Source organism: Balaenoptera ricei, chromosome 2, assembly GCF_028023285.1.
Source record: "Balaenoptera ricei isolate mBalRic1 chromosome 2, mBalRic1.hap2, whole genome shotgun sequence".
Classification (NCBI taxonomy): Eukaryota; Metazoa; Chordata; class Mammalia; order Artiodactyla; family Balaenopteridae; genus Balaenoptera; species Balaenoptera ricei.
Window position 1 is genome coordinate 139,108,141 of NC_082640.1, and position 18,046 is coordinate 139,126,186.

The following is an 18,046-nucleotide window of genomic DNA, read 5'->3' on the forward strand; positions in this document are numbered from 1 at the left end:
TAAAAAAATAGAAAGGAAACAAGTATAAAGACACTAAGGAAAACTTTATCAATTAGAAGAAGGACCAGCCCTATGAATCACGTAGCCCTGAGATATTTCTAAATGATCACTGCCCCATTTCAGATTTATAAAACAGTCACACACTGCCACAGAGCTTAACATTAACCAGTATTGTCTCCATAATCTCTCACTTTTCCCATTATACCTTTAAGACTGTTATTCAGTGTTTTTAGGAAATAAAGAAAAATGCTTCTTTGCTATGATGGATGTCTTGTTACTTTGAGGCTTTAGAACATGGTATCATTTTCTGAAGATGAGCACATTGGATTGCAAAAACTAATTTTTTAATGATGTTTGATTTCACTTTACTATCTACATGTGTATACTGACACCATTATAATATTATTCTTGCCAATTACACTGTTGAAAGGAACTTAAAATTTTTTGACTAGAGAAAGATCTTCAAAATACTGGGGAAAATTTGGCTTTCATTCATAAATTGCCTTTTTTTGACATATAGGCACAATGGAAAGAAGATTTTGAGGGAATGGATTAAACATGATGATTAGGAATTGGGTTCAAATGGTCACTAAATGGGGAAAGAGATAAGAGGTTGGGCCCACACACCTGTTAAGGCCTTAATAAACTCTTTATCTGATAAGGCCTTTAAGGACTAAGCTCACAGATATTAACATGACTTCTAAAACATGATATCATACAGTGGTTAATCCTTCCAAAAAAAATTAAATGTTCTCCCAGTTCTGAGAGTCGGTGGAGTGAAGTTGTTAATCCCCCAGGCTCTAAGATCTGACAGACCTGGTTTGAATCTGGCTTCTGCTGCTTATCAATGTCCTGGGCATATTGTTTCTTCTCTTTTCAAGACTGATTTCTCATCTGCAAAAAGGTGATTAACAGTGTTTGCTTCCTCTGGATGCTGTGAAAATTAAACAGCATAATATCTGGACACCTCTTCATCTGGTGCCTCATACACAGTTATCGTACAATAAATACTGTGGTCTTGATATTGTTGATATTGTTACTACAACATAGGCAATAGGCCAAAATTGCTAACTGCAGGGCCATGGGATACTAGTGCAACACGTTAACCTATGAAGTGGTGCTTCTTTTTTTTTTAATAAATTTATTTATTTTTATTTATTTATTATTTTTGGCTGTGTTGGGTCTTTGTTGCTGTGCGCGGGCTTTCTCTAGTTGTGGCGAGCAGGCGCTACTCTGCTGCGGTGCGCAGGTGTTGCGGTGCGCGGGCTTCTCATTGCGGTGGCTTCTCTTGTTGTGGAGCACAGGCTCTAGGCGCACGGGCTCAGTAGTTGTGGCTCGTGGGCTCTAGAGCGCAGGCTCAGTAGTTGTGGTGCACGGGCTTAGTTGCTCTGCAGCACGTGGGATCTTCCCCGACCAGGGCTCGAACCTGTGTCCCCTGCATTGGCAGGCGGATTCTTAACCACTGTGCCACCAGGGAAGCCCTGAAGTGATGCTTTTTATGTTTTCCAAAACCTGTTTCCAGCTGAAAATATTTTCATGTTTTCTCACTGTAATCTAAAGACACGTCCTCTGCCACCTAGTGGCTCCTTATGACCAGTCAAGGAAAACATAAAAAGACACCCTCAAATCTCCCCACAAAAGCCACCATATTTATTTTAGCAAAGGAATCATGCTGTAGATTTTCTAAAGAAGTAATACATGGTAGCAAAAAACTGCTTAAATTTAACATTATTTTTTCTTCATAATATTATATTAATCAAATTGTATTTCAATATTTAATTGCTAACAGCATCTCTGCAGAGTGACGGGGAGGGAGCCTTTATGGCTTTTAGGCCACAAGTAAGTTCCCTGGTGTCTTCACGGTAGAGGTGGTACATAAACATAAGGATTTCATCTTCTATGCTTTTAAAATACAAATATCACAAGTGCTGATTTTTTTTTAAAAGTGTGGAGTGCTCAGGTGCCTTCTATTTCTATTTCTTAAACTGGGGGTAAGAACATGTTTATTTTTATTATTCTTTAAACTAAATGTATCTGTTTTACACAAGAATGAAAGTTCACTGGCAAAAGAAGCAAGAAGGGTCATCCAGACAGAGGGGACCTTGGAAGCAAAGGCAGGGTATGTGTGACGGCAGGCTCTGTAACCTGTAAGTAGTTCCATGTGTTTGGGCTGTAAGGTTCATGGTGAAAGTAGTGTGTAGAAAGGCAGGTGAGGCCAGATTCCCAAAGGCCTGGAATGGGATGTATCTGGACTTTCACCTGTGGGATATTAGAAGCCATCACAGATGTTTACAATGGAAATTAGATGATTGATAAGGACAAAAGCTACCACTGAATAATTATCTCCTGTGTACCAGACCCCTTTCGTTCTAAATATTATTTCAACCCTTACAGTAACCCTTGAAACTTTTCCCCCCTCATTTTACTTAGTGGAAAACTGAGGCTTGTGGAAGTCAAATAACTTACTTGAGGTCACACAACCAATAAGTGAGGGAGCTTGAATTGAAAGATGATCTATCTCTAAAGCATGAGTCCATGCCAGTAAACAAGAATATGCCATGCTTCCTGATATGGTCACATTTGTTTTAGAACAATAGTGTTCTCTTAGTTTGATTCACTTTTTGAGAATTAGGGAACATAATTTGAAGTTGGGGGTTATCTCTTTAAATGTGTTTGTCCACCACTGTGCACAGGAAGTGTTCAAATGCTAGCTGAATGACAGCGCCAGTCTCTGACTCCAGAAAGGGTGAGTGGAAGGCATCAAAATGAAGCATTCTTAGACGTTACTATATTTTCATCCAGTTGCTCAAAAATGCACAAGGATGCACTATTTGGACAATGCTCCTAGGTTTTCTGGGCCACTCTGCATCAATAAATAACGTGTATTCAGTACACATTACATATATTAACTCACATGAGCCTCACAATAGCCCAAGACTGAGGCACAGAGAGATTGTATAACTTGCCTAAGGTCTCAGATCACTAATTGGTAGAGGGAGGATTCAAGGCCAGGAATCTGACTTTAGAACCCTGACTCTTAAGCACCTTGCTACACAGTCCGCACTGGACTAGACTCAGCCAAGACTTGTTTTACTCAATAGGATTCAGCAGGATAGTCATCTCCTAGGATGACAGCGGAGATGGGCGGCCTGTGGGCAGCACAAAGGAAGCAGAGACTTCCACTGCCCGCCACTGTCCTCCAGGGCCTCCAGCCAAGGGGTAAGTGAGGCTCAAATTCATCTTGTATTCTGTAGACAGTGCCCTGTGCCCCAGCCGCTATCTCTGCCAAGTCAAGGCCCCTGCAGGAGGAAAGGTTTCCTTCTCCTAATTTATGTGAAGGCACCAGACTGGCAAGCAGGCCAGCATGGGGATCTGATTTGCTAGGGACAGTGGGTGTAGACAGAGGGATAGTGAGCGTGTGGAAGAAATGACTAACCTTCCAGGAGAATTCCAAAAGTTGAAAAGTCATAAGACATGATCCTCTGCTTCAGAGTTTGGCCTGGAAAGATCCAGGGTACTGCTCAACCATTAAAGACTCTTTTAAGAGTCAAGTCTTAAATGAACTTAAAATGACCAGTTTATAATACATTGATCTGTCCTGAGGAAAGCCTGCTCATTTGGTGGGAAAAGACCAATTTTCAGGCAGGGCCATTTGAAAAAATAAGCTGTTTATAGGAGACAAATCCTCCCCCTGCACTTTCCAGTTTCATTACTTGTCAGAGCATTTCAATTATAGCTACACAATTACAGCTTTGCTTTAAAGTATTATTACCTACTCTCTATAAACGACAAAAGAATTTGAGAACTGTAAAGCACCATATACATGTGAGATATTAGGGTGGTTGGGGAAGATGGGAAGGATGTAGATGACGATGAGGTTGAAGTCAGGTAAGATTTACTGAACTCCTCATGATGCTGTGGGTCAAGCAATGTGCTGAGTAATTTGCATGCATTCTTTAATTTTCAAACAAATATTTATGAAACGTGTACTATAAGCCAGGCATACTTCTAAGCACTAAGGATAAGGTGGTGAATGAGACATAGTCTTCATGGAACTCACATACTAATGAAGGAGAGCCACAAAAATCAAAATAGGCAAACAAATATATAATAAAATGTCAAGTAGTGATAAGGGCTATAAACAGAAAAACAAAGAGGGATAAAGGGATGAAAGGAATGGCTAGGGAAGGTCTCTGAGGAGGTAACATTCAGGCAGAGACCTGAATGAAGTGGGCAAATGATCCATGAAAACATACAGGGAAAGGATGTTCCAGGTAGAGGGAACAGCAAGGGTAAAGGCTCTGAGGTAGGAGAGAACTTAGTATGGTTGAACAGAAAAGAGGCCAGGGGATAGAGTGGAGTGAGGAAGGGAGACGGTGAGAAGAAACCATATCAGAGCTAGGTTAGGTAGTGGTGCTGGTTGTGGAGGTGGTAGTAGTAGTAGTAGTAGTAGTGATAGTGGTAACAGTAGTAGTAGTGTCTAAGTCAGTTAGTAGCTAGGTCTGGATCTGGTAGACCAGTTGAATTCTAAGTCTGATGGGAAGCCACTGGAGGATTTTAAGTTACGAAATGACATGATCTGACAGAAAGGATTATTCTGTGTCCATTAACTCACTTAATGCTTACAGCAAACCTGTGAGATGGATCTACCATTTCCATACAACAGATGAGGAAACAGAGGATTAGAAAGAGTAAGTAGGTAGTGCAATTAAAACTGGAATGCTTGTCTACCCAACACCAGAACCAGGTTCTTAGCCACCAGACCTAAGCCATCGTGACCATTAAAATGGATCTATTAGGTATGGTAGCCAGACTCCACAATGGCCCCCAGTGATCCTTGTCTATGTGTATCACACTCTTGTATGATCCTCTACCACAATTAATAGGTCTGACCTTTGAGACCAGTAGGATATTGCAGAAGTGACTGATGGCGAGTGGCCTCTGAGGCTAGGTCATAAAAGGCATCACTGCTTCTGGCTTGCTTTCTTGGAGTCATGAAGACCTCAAGCAGTCTATGGAGAGACCTACGTGGAAAGGTGCTGGAGTATCCCACCAGTCAGCACCAAGTTGCCAGCACATGACAGCCACTTGAGAAGTGGATCCTCCAGTACCAGTTAAACCTTCAGATGACGGCACTATGATCAACATCTTATCAATAACCTCATGAAAGACTCTGAGCCAGAATCACCAGGAATTTAGCCACTTCTGAATTCCTGATACACAGAAACTGTGAGAGATCATGTGTATTGCTTTTAAGTTACTAAACTTGAAGTAATTTGAGGAAGCAATAGATAAGTAATATATTAGGCTTTTGTAAAAACAGATACTCCTATGCTATTGGGTCCAAATATTATTTAGAATGGAAATATTAAAAAACAAAAGCAGGGACTTCCCTGGTGGTGCAGTGGTTAAGAATCCGCCTGATAATGCAGGGGACACAGGTTCGAGCCCTGGTCCGGGAAGATCCCACATGCCGCGGAGCAACTAAGCCCGTGTGCCACAACTACTAAGCATGTGCTCTAGAGCCCGCAAGCCACAACTACTGAAGCCTGTGTGCCTAGAGCCCGTGCTCCGCAACAAGAGAAGCCACTGCAATGAGAAGCCCACACACTGCAACGAAGAGTAGCCCCCGCTCACCGCAACTAGAGAAAGTCCACGCGCAGCAACGAAGACCCAACGCAGCCAAAAATGAATAAATAAATAAATTAAAACAAACAAACAAAAAACCAAAAGCATATTGACTTGCTGCCTTTAATTTTTTAAAAATGACAGTCCTTGTCTATTCAGGCTGCTGTAACAAAACACCACAGACTTAGTGGTTTAAATAATAGACATTTATTTCTCACAGTTCCAGAGGTTGGGAAGTCTAAGATCAAGGTGCCAGCAGTTTGGGTTCTTGGTGAGGGTCCTCCTCCTGGTTTGCAGATAGCTGCCTTCTTGCTGTTACCCTCAAATGGCAGAGAAAACAAGCTCTGGTCTCTCTTCCTCTTCCTATAAGGGTACTAATTCCATCAAGGGGGTTCCATCCCCATGACCTCATTTAAACCAAATTATTTCACAAAGGCCCCACCTCTTAATACCATTGCATGGGACAGGGAGGGGGTAGTGGTGCTTAGTGCTTTAACACATGAACTTTAGGGAGACACACTCAGTCCATAACAACAATTAAGGGGTCATTTTCCATAATTATTGAATTTCAGAGACATTTACATGTCTAAGTATGATATATCCGTGTACATATATAAAATTTGATACTTAACCTACTATAATTAATATAATAGGTAAAAATAAGTTAAGATGCAATGTTGCTCTATATTAACTGCCAACTCTCATGGGCAGGGAAACTGTGAGACCCATGGTGTGCTCAGATAACCATCTCTGTCCTGGTTCAGTTCAAGTATTTCTTGTTGTCCTGACTCTGCATCATTCATGACCTCTTCTATGCCTTGAGCCATCTGTATGGGAAGAGCTGCTACTTGTGTCAGAGATTTTAATGCTAAGTGAACACACATCTCTTTCTCCTCCTAAAATTGGCCAGACTTCCAAATTTAACTCTGGTGTCTATAGCTTTAGCTTTCCTGTGCCTTTTGGACAAGTGCAATAACATACATTAAGCTAACCTTGAGCTACAAATACTCTGCAACTTGGCAAGTAATTATGTCAGTGATTAGTAACCCTTCAGATGGCCAAATCTTCATTTATTAACTCTAATTTAGGGTTTCACATGATAGTATCCCTTTGCAAAGCTACAATTTTCTCTAGCTGGGTTTAAATATTTTATGCATGAACATTATAAAATATTTAATAAGCGTCTTTAAAGTTAAATTTTAAAGCCAACCTCATACATTTAGAATGATCCTTACTTTTGCCTTGCTGTATCCAAATGGGAGAGGAGAATAATTAATCTTCCTAATCTTGGCTTAAAGAGCTGTGAGACCATTTGAGGATGTTATCTTACTGTCAGTGTAGTTCTCGGAGAGTTTAGCTAAGTTACGCTATAATATTGCTGCCTCGGCATACGTTCTGTGTGACCCAGCAGCCTGCAGGGGCATTGAACTAACTCTAGCCCCTCCCGTGAGTGTATGCCCTAGATAACAGCCCCGAGGGTCACAAGTAAATGTAGGTTACTGATATGACTCCCCCAGTGGCCCTTGTGATAAACTGTCCCCCTCATCCTCTCAGGGGCTTTGCTCTGTGCACCCCTTAGATAAGACCCCTGAGAAGCTTACTAAAACCCTGCTCTTTTTGGTTTGAATTGCCCAGGAACCCCAAAGCACTCCACCCACTGACCCTAAGAAAGGCATGTGCCCCAAGTCCTGCTTCTCTCTGCCTGCACCCTGCCTCACCCTCCTTGCGTGGGCCCTCAAGGCATGCTGTATACTTCCTTCAGGACTTGTGAGTAATAAACTTCTCTATTCAATTTCCCTGGTGGTCTTTTGTGGTCTTTTGTCGGAAGGCAGCTATCCATCTGACACCCCAGGGCTCTAATAACACGTGTTAATTTAACAAAATCATAGCAAGTGGCTCTACTAATATTTGACAAAATAGACTGTAAAACAAAGAATGTTGCTAGATATAAAGAGGGAAGTTTTATAAGAGTCAATCCATCAGAAATATACAACAATTATTAAGATATATAAAACAGAGCCCCAAAATACATGAAATACAAACTATCAGAATTGAAGGGACAATAGTTGGACACTTCTATACCCCACTATCAATAATAGAACACTTAGGCAGAAGGTCAGCAAGGAATTAAAAGACTTGAACAACATTATACACCACCTAGACCTAATAGACATCTATAGAGCACTCTGCCCAACAACAGAAAAATGCAAATTCTTCTCAAGGGTTGGAACATTCTCTGGAATAGACCATATGCTAGGTCATAAACCAAGTGTCAATAAATTAGAAAGAACTGAAATCACAGAAAGTATACTCTTTGATCACAATAGAGTGAAATTAGGAATTAATAACAAAGAAATTTGGGAAATTCACAAATATATGGAAATAAACAACACACTTCTAAATAACAGACAAAGAGGATATCAAAAGAGAAATTAGTAAATACTTTGACATGAATGAAATGAGGGCCACAACATAACAAACATGACAAAAGTTATGGGATGCAGCTGAAGAAGTGTTTAGAGGAAACTCAGTGGTTCAAAACCTACATTAAGAAAAGAAGAACATTGCAAATCAATAACCTAGTCTTCTACTTTAAAATACTTTAGGGGGAGAGGGAAAGCACACTAAATCCAAATCATGCAAAAAGAAAAAAACAATGAAAGAGAGAATAAAAAAACAATAGAGAAAACCAACAAAACTAAAAGTCTGTTCTTTGAAAAGCTCAATGAAATTGACAAACCTTTAGCTGAACTTATCAAGAAAAAAGAGAGAAGACTCACATTGCTAAAATTAGGAATGAAAGAAGAGACATTAATATTGACCTTACAAATATAAAAAGGATTATAAGGGAATACTATGACCACTTGTAGGCCAACAAATTAGATAACTTAGATGAAATAGACATATTCCTAGAAAGACACAAACTACCAAAACGGATTCAAGAAGAAATAGAAAATCTGAATAAATCTACAAGAGATTGGAGATCCACAAAGAAAAGCCCAGCCCCAGATGACTTTACTGCAGAATTCTACCAAACATTTAAAGAAGACGACAAGAGAAATTCTTCACGAATACTTCCAATAATAGAAAAGGAGGGAACACTGCTCAACTCATTCTATGAAACTAGTATTATCCTGATAACAAAATGACATAAAGACATCACAAGAAAACTATAGACCAGTATCTCTTATGAATACAGATATAAAAATCCTCAACAAAACACTAGCAAGCTGAATCTAGCAATATACAAAAAAAACTAAACACCATTAATAGGGAATAACAGATCTGACTCCATATTGGATCTGTTTCTTTTACTTTAACCTTTGTATTGTATTGCTTTTGCTATAATACAAGTTAATCACTAAAGGGATGTTGCCTACAGCTTAAAGTATACATAATGGCCCATTTCCAGGTACCCTGCCTCCCATGCCTGAACGTCAAGCAAAAATACCTTTGTTTAAGCTCACAGGAAACATCCTGACCAGGCTCACCTGTGAATTGCTGCAGGAAAGAAGAAATTACCGCATCTCCTCCGGAGTCTACCTGGAACCAGGAAATATTGCAACAACTTATTGTGTATTACCTTTTTTACTTTACCTCCTCATCTCCCCCTCTTTGTTTATAAAAGAAACTAGCATCCAAACCCAGGCAAGACGGCTCTTTGGGGCACTAGTCCACCATCTTCTCGGTCTTCTGGCTTTCAAAATAAAGTCACTATTCTGTGCCCCAACAATTCATCTCTAGGTTTACTGGCCTGTCATATGGTGAGCAGTATGTAAGGTTGGTTTAACATTCAAAAATCAATTAATAAATGATATCAATAGAATAAAGGACAGAGACTACTTGATCATCTTAATAAATGCAGAAAAAGCATGTGATAAAATTAAACATTCTTTCAGGATACACAACCACCTAGGAACAGAAGGAAACTTCCTCAACCTTATAAAGGGCATCTATGAAAAACCCACACTCACATCATACTAATAATAAAAGACTAAATGCTTCCCCCCTAAGAACAGGAACAAGACAAGGATATCTACTCTTGCCACTTCTATTCAACATTGTACTGGAGGTCTAGCCAGGGAAATTAGGTGAGAGAATTAAATAGAAGGCATCCAAATTGGAAACAAAGAAGTAAAACTATCTCTACTTGTAGATCACATAATCTTGTACACAAAAAATCCTCAGGAATCCTCTAAAAATTATCTAGTAATTTTTAGAACTAATAAACACATTCAGCAAAGCTGCAGGATACAGATAAATACCAAACTCTACTGTAATTCTATACAGCAGAAATGAACAAAACAAAAATGATATTAAGAAAACAATTCCATTCACATTAGCATCAAAAAGAATAAATACTTAAGAATAAATTTAATAAAAGAGGTGCAAAACTTAGAATTTGAAAACTATAAAACATTGCTGAAAAAAATTGAGAAGACCCAAATAAATGACAAGACTTCCCATGTTCATGGGCTGGAAGGCTTAATATTGTTAAAAGGGCAATACTCCCCAATTTGTTCTACAGATTTAACGCATTCTCTTGCAAAATCCCAGCATACTTTTTAATAGAAATTGACAAGCTTATTTTAAAATTTATATGGAAAATCAAGGGTCCCGGAATAGGTAAAATAATCTTGAAAAAGAACATAGTTGGAAGACTCATACTTCCCAATTTCAAAACTAAAGTAATGATGAGAGTGTGCTATTGGTATCAAGAGAGACACACAGATCAATGGAATAGAACTGAAAAGTCAGGGGAAAAGTAACCCCCCTCGAACATCTATGGCCAACTGATTTTTGACAAGGGTGCCAAGACCATTCAATGGTGAAAGAATAGTCTTTTCAACAAATGGTGTTGGGACAACTGGCTATCCACATGCTATGGAATGAAGTTGGACCCCCTATCCCACACCATACATAAAAATTAACTCAAAATGGATAAAAGACACAAATGTATGAGCTAAAACTATAAAACTCTTAGATAAAAAACATTGGTTACCCTGGATTGGGCAATAGTCAGTTTCTTAGATACTACATCACAAGCATTTCCATTTCAAGGTGTGTACCCAGGGGAAATGAGAACATTACGTCCCTGCAAAAACTTGTGAATGTTGATAGTAGCATTACTCATAAACAGCCAAAGAGCAGAACAAATGTCCATCAACTGATGAATGGATAAACATATTCATAAAATGGAATGTGACTCAGCAATAAACAGAAATGAAGTACTGATACATGCTACAACATGTACAGACTTTGAATACATTATGCTAAATAAAAGAAGTTAGTCACAAAGGACCATGTATTAAAATATTCCATTTAAAATGGTCATGAAGAACCTAGGGGCAAGATGGGAATAAAGACACAGACCTAACTAGAGAATGGACTTGAGGATATGGGGAGTGGGAAGGGTAAGCTGTGACAAAGTGAGAGTGGCATGGACATATATACACTACCAAACATAAAATAGATAGCTAGTGGGAAGCAGCCGCATAGCACAGGGAGATCAGCTCGGTGCTTTGCGACCACCTAGAGGGGTGGGATAGGGAGGGTGGGAGGGAGGGAGACGCAAGAGGGAAGAGATATGGGAACATATGTATATGTATAACTGATTCACTTTGTTATAAAGCAGAAACTAACACACCATTGTAAAGCAATTATACTCCAATAAAGATGTTAAAAAAATTCCATTTATATGATATGAAATATCCAGATTACACAAAACCATAGAGGCAGAAAGTAGACTGGTGGTGGCTTAGAGCTGGGGAAAGTGGTGGTTGGGTGGAAATGGGGAGTGACTGCTAATGAATATGGGGTTTCTGTTTGGGGTGATGAATATGCTCTAAATTTGATTTGGCTGCACAACTCTGTGAATATACTACAAACCATTGAATTGTACCCTTTAAGTAGGTATACTGTACGGTATATGAGTTATATATCAACAATGATGTTACAAAAAAATAAACTCGGCAGACTCCAGGAAAATAAAAGATGATGGCATATATCAAAGCTGTGATAGTGGGTTGAAGAGAGGGATTTGAGATCAGTTTAGGAGTTAGCATGCACAGGACTTGAAGACTTGGTTGATCAGTTAGGAGGGTTGATCTGGTTTTAGTGACTCAAGTTTAACAGTATCTCCTTGAGAGCTTTCATGTTAAGATGGAGCAATGATGTTAGATCATCAATGGCTCCTCCCCCTAAACCTAATGAAATAAACTAAAACAATGAAAAACTAGTTGGCAGAGGAAGAGGAACAGCACTTAGCCCAGGATAGTTACTCAGTTACATTGTTGTAATAAAGCTGCACCAGTTGTTAAAATATTAAAATACATCCAGGATGGTTGGTGAATAGCTGCTGCCTGGAGCCACCTACCTCCTCCCCCTCCACCCTCTCCCCCACCAACCTCCGCAAAGCTCCCAGCTACCGTGGCCACCCCGGCTTCTACCCCTGCCCTCCACCTTCCCTCTTAAGAGACCTCCTCACAACTAAAGCATTAATTAACTGTTAGCTGCCACAGGGGCCACCAGGACATTGCTGGAGCATTATGGCTTGTTCTTGTTCTAATTGGTGATATTTTGAAAAGAGGAAGTTCAAGGGAAAACTGCCCATGGTCAGCTAGCCAAGGGTGGAGGTGGGATTTACCCAAGACAGGCTAACCACTATGCTATTCTTCATCTAGTTTCCCGAATTTTTTGATCTTTTCTCTGTAGTCTTATATAAGTTAATTTCAGTAAAAGTTCTCTGAGTAACTGAAAAGAAAATATATTCTCTCTGTTATCAAAATTTAGAGTTTCATATAGGGCTATTAGATTGATGTTTTTCAATTATATTATTCAAACATTATGAAAATTAAGTTTAATTTTTACTTTAAAAATATGGCTATAAGAAAATTAAAATTTATATATGTGATTCTCATTATATTTCTATTGGACAGAATTGCCCTAGACTCTTTTTTTTTTTTTAACTGTTATTAACATTTTGTTAAATTTCCATTTGATCTCTTGTTTAGCATGTTTTTTAAAAAAATTATTAATTAATTAATGGCTGTGTTGGGTCTTCGTTTCTGTGCAAGGGCTTTCTCTAGTTGCGGCAAGTGGGGGCCCCTCTTCATCGCGGTGCGCGGGCCTCTCACTGTCGCGGCCTCTCTTGTTGCGGAGCACAGGCTCCAGACGTGCAGGCTCAGTAGGTGTGGCTCACGGGCCCAGTTGCTCCGCGGCATGTGGGATCTTCCCAGACCAGGGCTTGAACCCGTGTCCCCTGCGTTGGCAGGCAGATTCTCAACCACTGCGCCACCAGGGAAGCCCACCCTAGACTCTTATGCCTCATTATTTATCAACACTTATTAGTATGTGCCAGGCCCTGTGTGGGCTGTAGATGCATTACTCTGATCACTTTCAAGACAGTCTGCTGTGGGACCATTAGCAGATGGATGGTCCCCAGCTGCGGCACTGTGAATGCTGAGGCCACGTTCCCTTCCCTGTCCCCTTAACCACTGCTCCCAGCCAATGACTGAGTAGCAGATACACTAATGCCAGCCTTTCCCGCCTGATGTGGGATTCCTCTAACAGGCAATTTTGGCTCACAATTCCCGTTGATCTGGCTGACCCTTTCTTATAACTGTACTGTGATTGGTCTGAGGCTCTTCCCAGCCAATCCTCCTTCGCCTTGCCCTTTCACAGGTGTCACATCAACACTGCAGTCTGAAAGTTTTGCCACCTACTCCTGCTTCTCTTCCCCTTATCCTTCACAGACCTTTTCCCCCAATAAGTCCCTTGTATGTCTAATCCCTTTTTAGCATTTGTTTCTTGGAGCAGCAGTCCTCAACCTTTTTTGGCACCAGGGACCAGTTTTGTGGAAGACATTTTTTCCACAGACCGGGGATGGTTTCGGGATGATTCAAGCACATTACCTTTATTGTGCACTTTATTTATATTATTATTACATTGTAATATATAATGAAAATAATTATACAACTCATTATAATGCAGAATCAGTGGGAGCCCTGAGCTTGTTGTCACTTGCCACTCACTGATAGGGTTTTGATATGCGTCTGCAAGCAATTGATTTATTATGGTCTCTGTGCAGTCAAACCTCTCTGCTAATGATGATCTGTATTTACAGCCACTCCCCAGCGCTAGCATCACCGCCTCAGCTCCACCTCAGATCATCAGGCATTAGATTCTCATAAGAAGCGCGCAACCTAGATCCCTCACATGTGCAGTTCATAGTAGGGTTCATGCTCCTATGAGAATCTAATGCTGCCGCAGATCTGACAGGAGGCAGAGCTCAGGCGGTAATGTGAGCGATGGGGAGTGGCCGTAAATACAGAAGAAGCTCCCCTGGCTCACCTGCCGATCACCTCCTGCTGTGCAGTCCGGTTCCTAACAGGCCACAGACGCTACTGGTCCGTGGCCTGGGGGTTGGGACCCCTATCTTGGAGGATTGGAACTGACTCTGTGTTTAGCACTTTACAAATGTTAACTCACTTAATCCTCATGAGAACTCCATGAGGGAGGACAATCATTACCCCTTTTTATCAATACAAACACAGAAGCCAAGCAAAGAAGTTAAGCAACCCTGCCAAAGATCAAGGAGCATTTAAGTGGTAAAGGCAGGATTTTAACCCAGTCTGGCCCCAGAGTGCATTCATTTAATCACTACACTACACTGCCTTTTGATCTTTCACGGGGTGGCACTAGTTTCAGAAAACACTCATGCTGCATGGTAGAATGTATTCTGGTTAATACAGAGAGGAAGTACAGTATACTAAATAAAACTCAATGGTCAAGAGTACATATGGTCTAGTCTGCATACCAGCTTTAATTGACAGAGAATAAGGTAGCATTCAGAGCATGAGAAAAAATGATAATATCAATAATATATTAAATACTATCAAATATAATGAATACCATCTGATAGTATTTAATTTATATTAATTATTTAATTATAATATTAACTACATTTAAATTAATGGTTAATAATTATTAATATAATAAATTATTAATACCATGATATTTTATGGTATTTTCATATGTATCTTGATACTTATACTTTTAGACAAATATTTCAGAGACCACATTAGAATTCTTTTAAACTGATATGTATGTATTGTTAAGTGACAAAAGCTGACTAATAATGAAATATGAGCTCATTAGTGTTTTTTTAAAGAGTAGTTTATGTGCATAGAAAAGTTCTGAAATCATACAAAAGAAAATGTTAATAGCAGTTGCCTAAGGGATGCAAATTCTGGCAGGAGATGGGAAAAGAATCTAGAAGATATTTCTTTTCACTTTCCAACCTTTTGTACTTTGCACTTTTTAGTCATAAGACTGAATTTCTTTTGTAATATAAATGAAATATTAAAATGAAATCTTAACAAATTATCATGAATGATTTAGTTTAAAAAGAATACTCATGAACATAATTCATTGTATCATTTTACCAACCCCATGAGGTATAAATGGCAGGTATTGCTCCATATTACATATAAGAATATATTTACATTCTTTTTATCAATGAAGCCCATACATTATAATAAAAGCACAGCATATCTATAATTATAATTTTCCTCATTAATTCATTCATTCAACAAATATTTATTGGGCATTTATAATGTGCCAGGTTTTAATAGTGGCTTAGCACCAAACCCTGTAGATTTGTAGTAATGTAGTAATGAACAAAACAGAGAAGTTTCCACTGTCATGAAACTTAACGTGCTTACTGGGTGAGGAAAGAAATTAGATAATAAAGAAGCATATCAGTTTAATACTATGTAGAGAATTATCATGGACAAATATGATGGATAATATGACCCACTAATATGACTGGGAAGGCTCCTTAGATGGGGTGGTCAGGAGATGCCTTTTTGAGGTAACTTTTAAGTTGAGATCAATGACAAAAAGGAGTGATGTGAAGACTGGTGGGGAAGTAATCTAGGCAGAGGGAACAGCTAATGCAAATTCTCTAGTGTGAGAATGAATTTGATGTATTCAGGGACCCCCTGGAGTGTAGCAGGGTAGGGAGGAGGAGAGCCAGTACTACACGAGGTAGCAGTGAGGCAGATGTCAGATCATGTAGGACTTTTTAAGCCATAGTAATGAGTTTAAGGAGTTTGGCTTTAATGTTTAGTGCAGTGGGAACCACTTGGAGGGTTTTAAGGAGAAATTGCTAGATCTTATTTAGAGAAGCAAGAGAGAGGACACAGGGTGATCAGTTAGGAATCTACTATTGTCGAGGCAAGAGATGATAGAAACTTGGACTAGGGTATTGGCTGTGGAGATGGAAACTAGAGAAGGTAGAGTTCATGGGACTTGCTGATGGAGTACATGAAGAGGGGGTGAAAAGAGAGAACAATAATGAAGAATTAAAATGTAAATTTTTGTCTTGAGCAACCAGATGGACCTTGGGGCTCTTAATTGAGATGGAAAACCAGGAGAGGAAGAATCAAGAATTTTATTTTTTGATCCTGTTATGTTTAAGCTACCTATTAGATATCCAAGAGATATCCAGCCACGGGTTGAATATTGTTAAAAAAGAAATAACAGTCTCAAAATGGAGTCATTTGTCCCCCATGAGAGCAAATCCAGACTTAAAGAAGAGGCAATCTCATGATAAAACCCTTGCCAGTTCTCCTCTCCTAAAAAAGCCTAAAAAATAATTGTTTCTTTTCTTTTGCTAATAACTCCCTTACCTCACCCTTCTTCCTATAAAAGCCTTCCATTCTGTATAACCTCTAGGAGTGCCCTTCTAGTTGCTAGATGGGATGCTGCCTGATTCATCAATCACTGAATAAAGACAATGAGATCTTTTTTTCTTAAGATTTTTTTTTTGATGTTGACCATTTTTAAAGTCTTTATTGAATTTGTTACAATTTTGCTTCTGTTTTTTGTTTTGATATTTTGGTCACGAGCCACGAGCAAAGTGAATCAGCTATAAGTATACATATATCCCCTCTTTTTTTGGATTTCCTTCCCATTTCCTTCCCATTTGCTCCCCAACCAGGGATCGCACTTGCACCCCTGCATTGGAAGGCAAAGTCTTAACCACTGGACCGCCATGGAAGTCCCAAGACAATTAGATCTTTAACTTTACTTGGTTGACTTTTGTTTTTTAACCACATACATGTCTGAAGTTCCCAGAAAGGTCAGGGCTGGAACGACAGGCATATTGATAGCTTTTAGGGCTCCAGAATTGAGGTTATCTGGAGGAGCGTGTGGATATGAAGAGGAGGGGGCCAGTACAGCATCCTGGGGAAAGCCAATGTCTGGAAGTCAAGTACAGGAGGACGGCCAAGAATTTCAGAAGGAGCAGCTAGTGAGGAAGGAGAAAAAAAAGCAAGTGAGGCACCACACTGTGCCTTTCAAGAAGGGTGTGGTGACAGAATGCTGCAGGCAGTCAAGTAAAAAGAATGTTAACATGCAGATTACTAGTGTCCTAGAAAGGGCCTTTCAGCGAAGGGGTGGGGAAATCAGCCAACTGGATTGAGTTTAGGAGAGAATGTGAAGTGAGGAGGTGTAATGGCAACTATTTTCATTTGACTGATTAATACTTTCTAAAGACAGTGCACATTTTGATTTGCATTTGTATTTACAAATGCTTGAGGAAAAAAACCCTTAAATATTTGTTACAAGCCTGCGTCTTGTTCCATGTGAATTTCTGATTTAGCATCTCTGTAACTGCTGCATTACAAAAAACTGAGGGATCATATACATCCTAAAGTGCATAATATACATCCTAAGTGCACTAAACACGTACAGCTCAATGGTTTTTTGTGTTTTTTTGATTAAATTAATTTTTATTGGAGTATAGTTGCTTTACAATGTTGTGTTAGTTTCTGCTGTACAGCAAAGTGAATCAGCTATAAGTATACATATATCCCCTTTTTTTGGATTTCCTTCCCATTTAAGACACCACAGAGCACAGAGTAGAGTTCCCTGAGCTATACAGTCTCAATGGTTTTTTAGGTATGCGTACACCTGTGTAAGCATTGTTCAGACCAAGATACAGAATACAAAGTGAACCCATAAGGTTCTCTTGTACCCCGTTACAGTCTATAATCCCCCAGAAGTAAACCAATATTCTGACTCATACGAACACCCATTAGCTTCCCTACAAAATTTTTCAAAGGAAACAAAAGAAAACTCTGACGTGCATTTAACTGGAAACTGCTTTAGTGTAAACTTACCTATTGCCTTCGTTAAGTATAAATGCCAATCATTCGGCGCCAAAATCCTGAGGCAAATTTTTAAGCCGTTCCTCTCCGAAGTCCCGCCCCCCTTTCTACACCACGCCCTCCGTTCACTCTTCCTCCAAAATGGTTTAGAGCAAAGCAGAAGGTTGGACGAGAGACCCCTTTTCTGTCATGCGCACTAGGGAACAGGCGCGCTCCCTTTTTCTCTGCTCCACCAACCCACT

The 18,046-nt window shown here is 39.6% G+C and overlaps 1 long non-coding RNA gene across 2 annotated transcripts in view; it reads right to left on the reverse strand.

Moving 5' to 3' along the window:
* Positions 1 to 18,036, reverse strand: part of LOC132359719 (uncharacterized) — a 96,338-nt gene extending 78,302 nt beyond the window's left edge. For both annotated transcript variants that reach the window (XR_009500914.1, XR_009500913.1), the window contains exons 1-2: positions 17,817 to 18,036; positions 9,120 to 9,171 (exon numbers count right to left, since the gene is read on the reverse strand). This is a non-coding gene — a long non-coding RNA (uncharacterized LOC132359719). The remainder of the gene's footprint in view (positions 1 to 9,119; positions 9,172 to 17,816) is intronic.
* Between the last annotated feature and the right edge of the window lie 10 nt (positions 18,037 to 18,046).